This window comes from Melopsittacus undulatus, chromosome Z, assembly GCF_012275295.1.
Source record: "Melopsittacus undulatus isolate bMelUnd1 chromosome Z, bMelUnd1.mat.Z, whole genome shotgun sequence".
NCBI classification, from domain to species: domain Eukaryota; kingdom Metazoa; phylum Chordata; class Aves; order Psittaciformes; family Psittaculidae; genus Melopsittacus; species Melopsittacus undulatus.
Genome location: NC_047557.1, coordinates 17,980,606 through 17,993,136, shown reverse-complemented (window position 1 = coordinate 17,993,136; position 12,531 = coordinate 17,980,606).

Here is a 12,531-nt window from a genome sequence, read left to right as displayed (position 1 = left end):
TAAAAGATGCCCCTGAATGTGGGCTCAGCAGTTGTAAGTGCACCAGATGCTATGCACCTATTCATGCACACAAGCTTCAGTGGGACAGAAAGAGTCCCAAATCACTGCAGGACTTGTTTTGCAGGTGATTGAAGTCTTTTCCTAGCAAAAAATTGGGCAACACCTGTTAAAGCTGACAGGAGCTAAAGAGAGCTGTCTTTGACCCCCAGAGTGTGGGAGGTTAGCAAGATGCACTTGGTAAAGACTAGTGGACAATTACTAAATGCTGGTGAAACGACAGCTAGGTACACGATCTGGAAATACTTAACCAAGAGAGGAAAAAGAAATTCATACAGAACCCAGGGTACATCAGCTGTAATTCACCTTTCCTCTTTAGTCAACCTTGCATTTTTCCCTTTTTCAGTTTCTCATATTTCACCTTTTTTGTACTTCTAGTTTATTGCTCAGTGTTTGGGGGTGGTAGGATCAAATCCAGATCAAGATCTGAATTTCATGTATCATTTTTGAGCTACTGCTGGACCCAGTTTTGTGAGAGGTTGGAAGGACTGGAACACAGGCTGATGTGCAGAGCACTTGATTCCACCGAGGGAGACCTCCCACAGCTCAGGCTCCTGCCAGGATTTAGGGGTTCTACATTCTCCACTAAAGATGCATATTGTCCTTACCCAAGACTTTCTACCATTCCTTCATCTTCCTCTCTTCGTTTTCCTGTTTTTCACATCCTCAGCTCAGCACCTCATTTTCTCTCCGATCTTTCCACTACTGTTCTGCCTCCCTAATCTGCTCCATGCCTCTGCACCTGCTCCATCCTCTATGGTCTGTGACACCTGTTTTCAGGCAGGCTTGGACCCTGGGACATGCCAGGTAGCTTGGTGTTGCCAACCTCCCTATAAAAGATGAAAGACTTATTGTGGGGTAGTAGCCCACATATTGCTTTGGCATGTGATAATTGAAGGACAGAAGAAAGGCTAAACAAACCAGGTCTGAGGGGCTGATAGGAAACTAAAATTATTGCTTGGCCTGCCTGGGATTAGCCTTGTTAGCATTTGCATTGTGGCTGGTTTCACCCCACCTAAAACCAGGGAGCTGGCCAGGTACCTTAATTAGGAATGTATTAATTTTTAACTCCCTCTTGAAAAAAGAAGGGAAAGTCTTTCCAGAGTGTTACTCAGCTCACCCTGAGCTCTAGCAACCCTCATCCCTCTACCCCATTCAAAAATGTCTCTCTTTCTTAATAGACCATTAAGGTAGCCTATGGCAAATACGCTCCAAATTTAAGTCCCTCAGATAAACTGTGTAAATCAGACCTTCACATTCAGCTTATGCCACACAGACCTTAAGTCTACATCCATAAAACTGAGGAAGAATGAAAGGTTAAAGTATAGACCTACAGACAAGAAAGTGATGCAGCTGAATCCTATGTGATGCTTTTATTCAGCCAGTAACATAGAGCATGCTGTTGCATGAGCTGGCACCATGCATTTGATTGTTGGGACATATGGTAACCAGAGAAGCCACAGCTCAGCTCAGTGCTACAGGCAAGAAACGTGCCGGTCTTTGTTTCTTACATCCCCAGAGACTCAGCCAGCAAGAAACAAATGTTGAGATGTCTGAAAGAAACCCACTCGAACGGGTTAAATAGTGGAACCAGGTCTCCTGCTTTTCAAGGAACATACCCAAATACAGAAATTTTCTGTATCTGAACAATCTGCAATCTAGTGGGTTGAAAAAAAATCCAGGTAGGAAGAGCCCTGAACACTGGGCTAGTTCCAGCTGTGGATCACCATTCTGTGTTCCAAACCTAGTACCTGAAGAGAAAGGAAAAAAAACAGATCATGCCTCGTATGGTGAAAAAACATGAACTTGATGTTTTTTTTTCAGGGCTGATTGAAAACAATACCACTGCACTCAGAACAGTGGAGTGTTTTGGCATCCAGACCATTAAGAAAAAATGACCTGGTTCTGATCTCACTAATATGTAGACTAGTGTTAACCCCATTGAAGAAAATGGTGTTAGGCTGCTGTAAGGGTAGTTTTTCTGAAAAGAAATTAATCTTCCATTATTGGTGACCAAGATTATTCAGGTCTTACTTAATTTCCTATTAAAGTGTCCCATTTTTAAATACCCATTTAATATGTAAAAATCATCTGGCTCTGTCATTTTCTCTTCTGCAGTCAGTTATTTTATTCTACTGATTAATGAGGGATCATTTATTGGCTGACAAGTTCAGGTAGGCAATAAATGTGCAGTCTTGGGCACAGGGATATGTTGAGAACTGAAGTGTTGAAGAATTATGCTTCCTGCGGAAATCCTCAAAATAATAGACTTATAGAGGAACTGACACTGGAAGGGAGCTCAAGACATCACAAAGTCTGAGCACTTGCTCAGAGAAGCATTGCTTCCAATGTCAGGTAAGGCTGCTCAGTGCCCTGGTAAGTTTTGAATGGAGATTCCATATCCTTTCTGGGCAACCTGTTCCAGTACTTGCCTGACCCCATTCTGAAAATATTTTTTATAGCACTCACAGCAGGTGTCCAGTTATCTTGAGCTGATTCAGAGGTAGAGTGTTTGCTCCCCAGATTAAAAAAAAAAAAAGAGAATTAAAAGAAAATCAAGTCTTGCCTCAGCCTTTCTTTGGAAGAGATGAAAAAAGTAACTTTTTTTTAAGAAACTTTTTTAAAAAATGCTACAGAATTAGCCATCTTCTTTTTATCCCTTGTGAAAGTTGTTCATGGAAGAGCATTCTCTCTGAAAACTGGTGTAGCTGGAAACTCTACAGATATCAGAGCAAAATTAAAATTAAAGGGGCAGATAATGGAACTACTAATAATTTTGGGGGTTTTGGACAAATCTGTTGCAGAGTAACCTACAGTTTCATGCTTTACATTCAGCATTGTGTACTGGAATTAAAACATGAAAAGTCAAGAGACACATAGTGAATTCCCAGCACATCAATGACCAAGGTGGGCAAACTCTGGAAGAGTTTTGCAGCAGATGTCAGTGACAGGTACACTCCAGTCCATCCAGACTTCTCACCTACAGACAGAGTGGTATTATGTTTCTTCTGCAAAAATATAGATGCTTTACTTAATAGGGTGGCCAAAGGCAGCTGAGTGATTTCTATTTCTTTAGGACACCTCCCAGAACCACACCCTTCATGAATGCTGAGTGGCTTTGTTGCCTGGGGCTTTTGCCCTGCCATGCCCTCTTTCCACCTTGATGTGTTTTCAAGCTTTAAGGTTATGGTGATCTAGTACACTTTAGTCTGCATGGGGATGAAATTACATAAACTGGTCTTAAAAAGGGTACTTCCTAGAGTAATTTTATGTATTATAACCATATTTAAAGTTTCTTATTTGGGTTTCAGAGTACTCTGAAAGCTCTCATACACTAGGAAATACTTAGTTTAAAATATTGTTACTCTATTTGAAGTACCTCAGTTCCTACACAATAGAAATACAATCTGTTCTTGATAATTTACATAACTTTTCCCCTTTATATTCTAATAGGTAAAGTTGAGATACCCTCCCCCACATTTACTAAATTGTAGAAAGGTCTCTGAAACCCCAGTAATCTGACTTCAACAATAAAACATTTTGACAGTGGTCAAGACAGAATGGAAGATACTCCAAGAGGAGTAGATAGAACCAATGTTAATGCAAAGTCTTTGAGGGATATTCTGCTTTTCCATACCAGGTCCTGCTTTTTGAAAGTATTGCTGTAACTCATTCATGTGTTGGTTATGAGTGGCAGATCTATATACAGTCCTTTCAAATACCAGTCTTTGAATGTGAGTACATGAATTTTCTTTCAGGGCTGCTAAAAGCAGTGTGCTACAATTTGCGGTGGCCTCCTGAAGAGACAAAAAAAGAATAATAATCCTTAGTTGCAAGAGGCAAAATGACAAATCTCTGCTCAGCCACATACAAAGGCAGTGCCAAAGATGAGAAGTCTTCACAGCTTGCATGTATAGCTAAAGTGGTGCTGTAATTTGCATCAAGCACTACATTTTCTTTATCTCTGCTGGGTCAAAGATAATTGTGAAAATCTAAAACAGGTACAAATGAGGTAAAAATTAGGTTGAGACTGGTCAGTAATTACTTGAAGTTAATTCTGGCCCTGTTACCTTCAGTTTTATGATCTCTGAGACCTCAAGAGGGTATGCAAACCAGGATTATCACATATCAAGAGAGTACAAAATGAACAAGACAGTAGAAGTGATTCCCAAACCAGTTCCTCCTGTACACTATACTCCTTGCCATATATATGCTGGATTGTAAAAATAACTCTTAAATAACAACTATGGATCTTGCTGCATAGAAAAAGCATTCCTAGATTAAATAACAACTTTTGGAAAAAGTTACTACAGATTGCTCCATTTTCTCTTTGTTCAAATGCAAGGAAAAGATCCAAAGCAAAAGCTGAGATCTACTACAGGCTTGTAAGCTACAGACTCCCACTAACCCCATTTATTTCTGTGCAGATGAGTATGTGCATCATTCAATCCTTGTAATAAAGAGGCTAAAACTGGACATAACCAGTTTTGAATGGACAGATGTGGGAGCTGTGTGAAACTGGGATGGGAGTTCAGGAAGAGAGGTCTGAAAACAGGCATTTCCCTCAGTCTTGAGAAGCATTCCCAAGATGCTTTTACCAAAGGAAAAGTAGCTACAGAAGCACTGAAGAAAAGAATGATTACCTTGGGGTCACTGGAGGAGGCTGTGTAGCATTTGAGCCCCTATTAGGTTTGTTATAGATCACATTAATTTCCCAGGTCTGAGACCTAAGTACTGAGCCCAAAGGAAATTCCATATCAATTTCTACTTTGGAGAGTTTACTTTTACAGAGAAGTTTTATTCCAGATTAGTTGAGTAATCCATAGGCCCTCACTTCATGGTAGGAGGTTACTGGGTATTCAAGAGATTTCTTCTCATAACTTCAAATACCACTTCTTTAGTTTAACTAATCACTTGTGAGTTTTTAATTTGATAAACTAATCACAGGGTCTAGACTTATTCTCAAAGTACAGGACAATTTTACTTCCTAGGAATCACCTTTAGGTCTGCCCACAATCATGGTCTGTGTATGGGGGTACTAGCACCCTGACCCCAGCTATATAGGTCAGCTGATGATGTACATGGACAGCACATGAGATGTACAACTTCATTAACTTGTACCTTAATTTCTTCGACAAAAGCATGCCCATCTTTATGCACAACTTTTAAAACTTTCTTTTTTGTTCTTATATTGAGAGAACAATTACACTCTGAAATTGGACACCTGAAGTTCTTCGGAAATCTGGGTTCACTTGTCCTTAAATTTATGAATGACTAACAAAAGGCTTGATCAATCTGAGTTTCTACTTACATATAATTGTTATATTGTCAACCCCTACTTAGTAGACCCATGAGCAGTTTATTCTGGCATAAACCCCACACTGCTTCTGAAATAAATGATCCCACTTTCCCACTGCTTGCTCCCACCCGCACCTTCTCTCCTGAGCTGGCATCAATGTTGGTGCAGCTGTATGGTGAACTGATACACTTTCTTTGTAAAGTTTTTTTTGGCTGTTGCTAGACAGCTTTCAACAGTTACCACATTTGATGGCAAGGCTGGCTACACTAGCTGAAAGCACTTGCAGAATTAAAAATGTCACACATGTACATACTGTGACAACAAATGCTTTTGTTAGCCTTTTAATACAAGCCTAGTAATCATTAGGATCAGGTTTATTGAAGTTTATTTATTGTTTCATTATGAATAAAAAGAGGTAATTGATAACTCATTATCTGCAGTATTTTAAGGGTATTACGAATTTTTGTGAGACCTGTAAGTGTAAATTCTTCAAAAGGGACTGTACATGTCTTCACTGCAGAAAGCACATAAAGCTGCATGAAACTCAAGCCTGCAGATACCACACTGCATGTATTAAGAAGACATGGTATGCTTCAAACTTTCCAGCTATTACTACTTCTCACTCTTTAGATATTTAGGTTTAAGAGGAACTGACAAGATTATTTTTAGGATTAGCTATATATTCCGGCCAGCCAGGAAAACCTGAATTTCAGTAGCAGTTTTACCCCTCCATCTAAAACAGAAAGGCAAAGAGACATACCTTTAATTAACATTCAATTTCCATTTGTATGAATCCTGCATAATATGAGTAAGAGACATCAGTTCTCTAAAAAAGACCAAGTTTTGCAATTCTCAGAGCCCTGCAAAGTTGTTGTACATCAGTACAGAATATGCTTCTCTCAAGCTACTATGGGCAGCACATTTATCACACTCTGGAGGCATTCTACAGTGCATCTAGACTCATTGCAAGGGTGAGGAAAAGAAGGGCTGCCGATGTCTGTCCTTCAGTGCAAATATCAACCAGGAGCAAGTACGTGGAGATGCTACTGCTGCCTGGAAAATGAAGTTGCAGATCCCTGGCTGTGGGTATGTATATTTATTAAATAAAATTTCAAAAATAAAAAATACTTATTCAAAATAAAAAATTTGAGGATAGGAAAAGGCATGACTAAGGAAGAGGAGGAGGGCAGAGGGCAGTCTTGAGGCTGAAATGTGCTGGGGTAAAACAACTGGGATATGCCCTGAACTTAACAAAAAAAAATAAATTCTACTCAAATAGAATTTATACTAGCAAATGTTTGTCTTTAGCTGCTAGCTGGAAAAAACTTGCCACAACTGCAGTTTTCCCTAGTATCTTTACCAAGCATACCACTACTCAATCTCCATGGTAGCAATAAGCTGGTAAGTCAACTGAGTTAATTCATGGAAACATGTTAGTGCTTCTGCTCATAGAAGGATTATATTGTTCTGTTCATTTTCATTATTGAATAGCCTTATTCCAAATACAGTAGTGAAAAAGCAGAAGCCTTTTAGGAGACTTTAAGGCCTATATCACACAACTTTCATGTTATTAACCCATTCAGATTCAGTTTGTGAAATCATCCATTTGAACCAATTTACTCTATATGCACTGAAGGGTTAAGGAAAAGAAAGCCTTTTAAAATCCATGCTCTCACTGAATACCTATTAGCAAGAGAAGTTGAAGAGGAAAATACCACACATGACCTCTGCAGTTCTAAATTTTTTCTAGTTGCCACTTCCCAGTACAAGGACTCTTGTGTATTCAAAGCCTGCATTCTGTTCACACATGCATGACCATATGTCTGATTATCTACATCACTGCTTTCTCCTGTGGCACACTGGTGTCACTATTTCAGTGTTGGTTTTAGTACCTGGGTCTCCATGTACTCAATATAAGAAAGAGTTCAACTATTAAAACTTTCTTATTTAGAGTTTTAAAATATGCAGAAGTGATCATTATTCAGACATGAGCAGCAAATGCACAATACACCTATAAATTGATGGGACAATTTCCATTAAGTTTTGATAAGATTTAGGTATCTAATCTAGCCCCGATCCTCCTGTAGTCAATGAAGCTCTACAGCTGCCTCTAGACAGAAGATATCTTAGGATAAGTATCAAAATTAGGCTGGTGTAAGACCTAATCTGCTTTCTAAAGATGTCTCTACCTCTTCATTAGCTATACTAGATGCCTAGCCAACAAATTAGGACTCATTAAATAATGGCTGGACAGCTAAAATTAGGTCAAAGTACTTCCATCCTTTCTGACAGACCTCAGCTCAGAACCTTCTCATAGAAACAGCTGCTACTGTATCAGCTTTGCCACTCCTCTCCACTAAAGTTCCAGTTTAGTCTTTTATTTTTCATCTTTATCTTAGTTCTTGTAGTTCTTGTGATGCCTTTGAAATCTCCTCTGAGTTGTCAGTACCACTTAGACTTAAAGAGGCTGTAACTCAAATGCACCAAATGGATCCTGGCACATAGACTGTCAACAGCTTCACAATTCCACTCAGGTATTCACACACCTATAGTGCTCAGAGTACCTCTCTGGATTTTATTCAGCATCAAAGCTACATTTCCTGCATTATTTCTGTTGTCTCAGGGTGCATGCTGGAGTGTCAGGTTCCCTGTTATGCATCATTAGCTTTGTCATCTCTCAGGACATGGAAATTTTCTTTTCTCCTACGTTATCAGCTCCACTGAGCCAAATTGAGCTCTGCCCTATGTTAAAATCGCTTAGCCAGAACCCTTAAGATATCTTCCAGTGTTTCCAAGGCATTAGGCTTTTCAGTTGATTATTGTTCCTGTACTGTATTTATGTTGGTCAATGTTCTTGGAGCTCAGCAGGGAAAGGAAGTGGACAATCTTGGTCCTGAAACCTCAGCCTAACCCACAGTAGAGCACTCTTTGCTTTTTAAAAAATATTGTATAACTTCTACAAATGGAATGGGTGTTGACTGTATATTTTTGTATATTTAATAAAAATGAGGATAAAACCTTGGGATTTTTGTTCTTTCAAAGCTAAGAAATAATAATAAACTTCACCAACTTTAATGACAGTTCACTTACATTCCATTATGCAGACAGGTTAAGAACATTTTTTTCTTTTGAAATCTTAACATCCCCAGATCTCTAGGTGATTAGAATTCATTTCAATATTTCTGTTGAATGCAGAGTTTAGGAAAGTAAAAATATTTTTGCCCTAAATATAGAAAAAGTATAAGACATAATTTGAGAACAGTTCACTCTTTACTCTAGCTCTGTAAGTATAATGACAGAGTGACCATTTATTGACATGTTCATTTGAGAAACAGATTACACATTGGTCTGAAAATAAGATGTCAGCTGGTGCCCTCATGTGGATACGTGTGCTGCTATAAATAATAGAAAATAAAACTTTTAGTCAAAACAATGCCATAAAAACTTTAGGATCTCAGTTTTGCACACAGAATATGGATGGCTTGATTAGATATGCTTTCTCTATTTGCTAGCAATGCGGTCTATCCCGTATTTCTTCTTTGTAAGCAGAATTTCCTAGTTGGATGGCAGATTGTAGCATGGCTTTTAACGTAAATATGAAGTGCAAAACTGAAGTAATTCTTAACTGTGCAGTCACAAATTATCTCCCCTACAAGAACTATTGATTCATATTAGAAAGTACAAGTTATCAGGTGACTAGCTTTCAGAACTAATCACACAATTTTTTTTTCCCAGGGTCTCGAAAAAATTCGACTAAAATCTTTCTTAAAAAAAAAGAAAGTCTTTCTCACTTACAAAGAAAGCATTCCATTTATAAAGGAACACAGAGAAGAACTGAATAAGCACAGGCCACACAGGCTGATGGAAATAATTCCTGTTTGATCAACCTTAGTGGAAGACATTTTAAGTCAGGATGCAGCCATGTTTTTCTGGAAATGTGTGGAACAGGTGAGTGAAGAGCATAAAACTTGTCCAATAGGAATACTAATTCAGTTTGTAATGACTAATTCAGTCAGCTCAACACATTGACTATATGATAATTAACATCTGCAGACTGTCAGCAAGAATACTACATAGAAAGTAGGTATGAGAAGTAAGGGAAGCATGGGAACACAGCATGAGGCAAACTGCAGCAAATCCCTGAGGTAAGGTCAGTGCAGATCTTCTCCTAGTATCCCTTGTGCCACTGTCTCTTTGGAGGGCTTACAAAAGTGTATGCATTTTTCACTCTATTATCAAAAATGCTAAAGTTTAAGTGTCGAATTAATCAGCATGTTTAAATACAAGCCCAGCATTCTACAGAATCATGAAAAGACTGAAGACAAACCACCTAGAGAACACTTTAACATGTATCAAAAGAATTCAGCAGGTAATACAACCAGAACCTAAATCTAAGGTAAACTACCATTTGCAGAATATCCTATCACAGTTATGCTGTTTGTGCTTCCAGTATATGAAATACTGCTAAACCTTCAACAAAACTTCAATTTTCAAGCTGCACAAAGAAACTACAATGGTTATAAAAAAATAATGAGGGTACCCACAATCTGTAATCTGGTATGATAAAACCCAAATTCTGAACTGGTTGATTTCATTTTCATCAGTCACCCACCAATCAGGTAACTCCTGTGGAACTTCACCAGCTTCAGCAAATTCATATTATGAAATGTTTCTTACCTTGTGCAATGTTTCAAATCCTTACACATCATGATAATTAAAAGGCCAACAATTTAATCTGGGAACATAAACTAAAACTGTACTTCTTATCTGCAGGCATTTCATGTCTCCCTGTGTTAGGTGCTTTGTAAAAGGAGCACAGAAGAGCATAGAAGCCAAATGAAATACTCCAGACAAGAAATTTCATCTTTTTAAATGTAGTATCAGAGACATGACTTGTAGATAGGGTAACATTCAAAATTCTTTGCCTTTGCAACTACTTTGTTACATTAGTTTGTGGCTTTTGTAGTTGATAATGAACTTTTGGAATTACAAGCTTTTTCTTTATAATGACAGATAACACATTTGATATTTTAAATATTTAGATCTAATGACAGCTGAGTCAATGAGTAAAAGGCACTTTAAAATATGAGATTCTATGGGTTAAAACTTGTGTTTTCCTTTGTCATTGAATGTTGCAGAAATAGTTTTTACCATTCATTTTTTAATGCCCTAATGCCATTTCCCTGCATTCTTCAGAGCATGCTTAATGATCCTCCAAACCCCCATAGGTAGCTTTATTTGAATGATGCTGTTGTGCATGTTGGTTTAATATAACCTTTAGCTATCCTTTGGGGTAAAGGACAGTATGGAAATGAAAAGAGGTCACTTTTTTAGTAATAATGTAGTTGTCAATGGAAAAGGAAAATACTTTATGCAAAACCTGATTATTTATGGATTTTTAAAAATCTTAATTAAGAAGTTACATATTTCACTTACTGCTGTTGCGCAACGAAAATAAAAAGAAATTCTTGTAGGAAAGACTTGCCCATAAATGAGACAGTTGAACAGAAAGAGTTGTGTGCCTATGAATTATAGTTTCAGACTGCTTATACTCTGTATTCTTTCTCTGTACTTGTGCAATGAATTTGTACTGGAAGGCCCTCTTAAACTGGGTGATCTATTGGCTTAGGGAGCTAACGATTAATTCCAGATGTGGTCATGCTCTTCTAGCCCTTCAAAAAGTAACTACTGCACCATCTGTTTTGTAATAGACAATTTCAAAGAGTGCCAAGGGGAATGCTAAAATCATTGGTCAAATGGCCACATATACCTCGCACACAGGAATCCTAAAGGTCATAGTGCCTTAGACAGATTCATATTTTCACATTTTTCTCTCCGTTGTTCCACCATGGAAACTAAAGAAACAGCTCTCCTTCCTCCCAAAATAGGAAGGAGATGTTTTCCAGATTATTACCAGCGTTGACATAAGATGAGGCCAAATTCAGACCTGAATTCAGTGGAATGACTGGAATCCATGTTGACATATCTCTTATACATGCCACACTTTTGGATCTTTGTAGATTACTCCGAACAGCTTTGCTTTTCCTTTCTTTCTTTCTTTTTTTTTTTTTTCTTCTTAATGAACTCACTAGCAGAAGAATAATGCTAAACTGACTTCAGATCTGGCTGGTTGCCCAAGATAAATAAAGGGTGCAACAGGTAATAAAGGGTTATTCCAGATCATGGTAATTTTTATTTTATTTTTCCTGGTTATTTCAGGAAGCTGAAAGTAAAGAAATGGTGTCTGTCTTCTAAATACTGTTATGCACCAATATCTACACCTCGGGTGTATAACAAAGATGAATGTCTAGCACCAACATAACTTAAATTCTTCTCAACAGTAAAACTGGAGTAAAAGAAGTTCTCTTAAGACTTCCTAAGCATAAATCTGAACATTAGAGCAGTAACTCATGATTTATACCAAACAGTCCTGAGAAAGTCTAAAATGAAAACAAAAAGAAACAGAAAATCTACTAGAGGTTAGACAATCACAATCTTTTGCAGTCCCAGAGAGTCACTTTTGCTGCAGTGACATTAAGTAAATCATTGGTAAAAAGGAAAAAAAGATTAACAGTATGTCTCCATTCCTCTTTTTTTTTTCTTTTCCCATTACATAGAGTCATGTTTTATACCAATTTTTGCAATAAGTTATTTTAAAAACAGCTTAGGACTTGCAGGCTAGCACACCTAACTTAAGTTTTGTGCTTTGCTGTGGTTCTATCCATTCAAAAGCACACTGCAGAAACAGTGTAACCGTTAAGCTCAGTGTTGGGTATACTCCAGCTAGATAGTGGAGTTCAAAGTTTGCTGCTGGTAAGTAAAAAATAAGTTAACAGGAATCCTAACCATTTGACTCTCTTTAGTATTATTAGGATTGAATTTCTTTAAGTCATACTTGGGTGGCGTAAGAGAATTCCATGCAGTCAGATTTGCACTTTTTCAGTATTAAACGTTATTAAAATAAAGGAAGGTTGAACAGCAGAATAGGAAATGTCTGCTTTGGAGGGCTTCATCACAGCTTCAGTATTCTGAGAGGCTAGCACATATAGTGGTGTGGGAGAATGCATACACACCTGTTAGATAAAGCAAAGGCCCCATGGCTCAGGACAAGATTTAATTCAAAACACAAGACTCAATAAATAACACTTAAAACTAGATGATATACATCGTAGCTA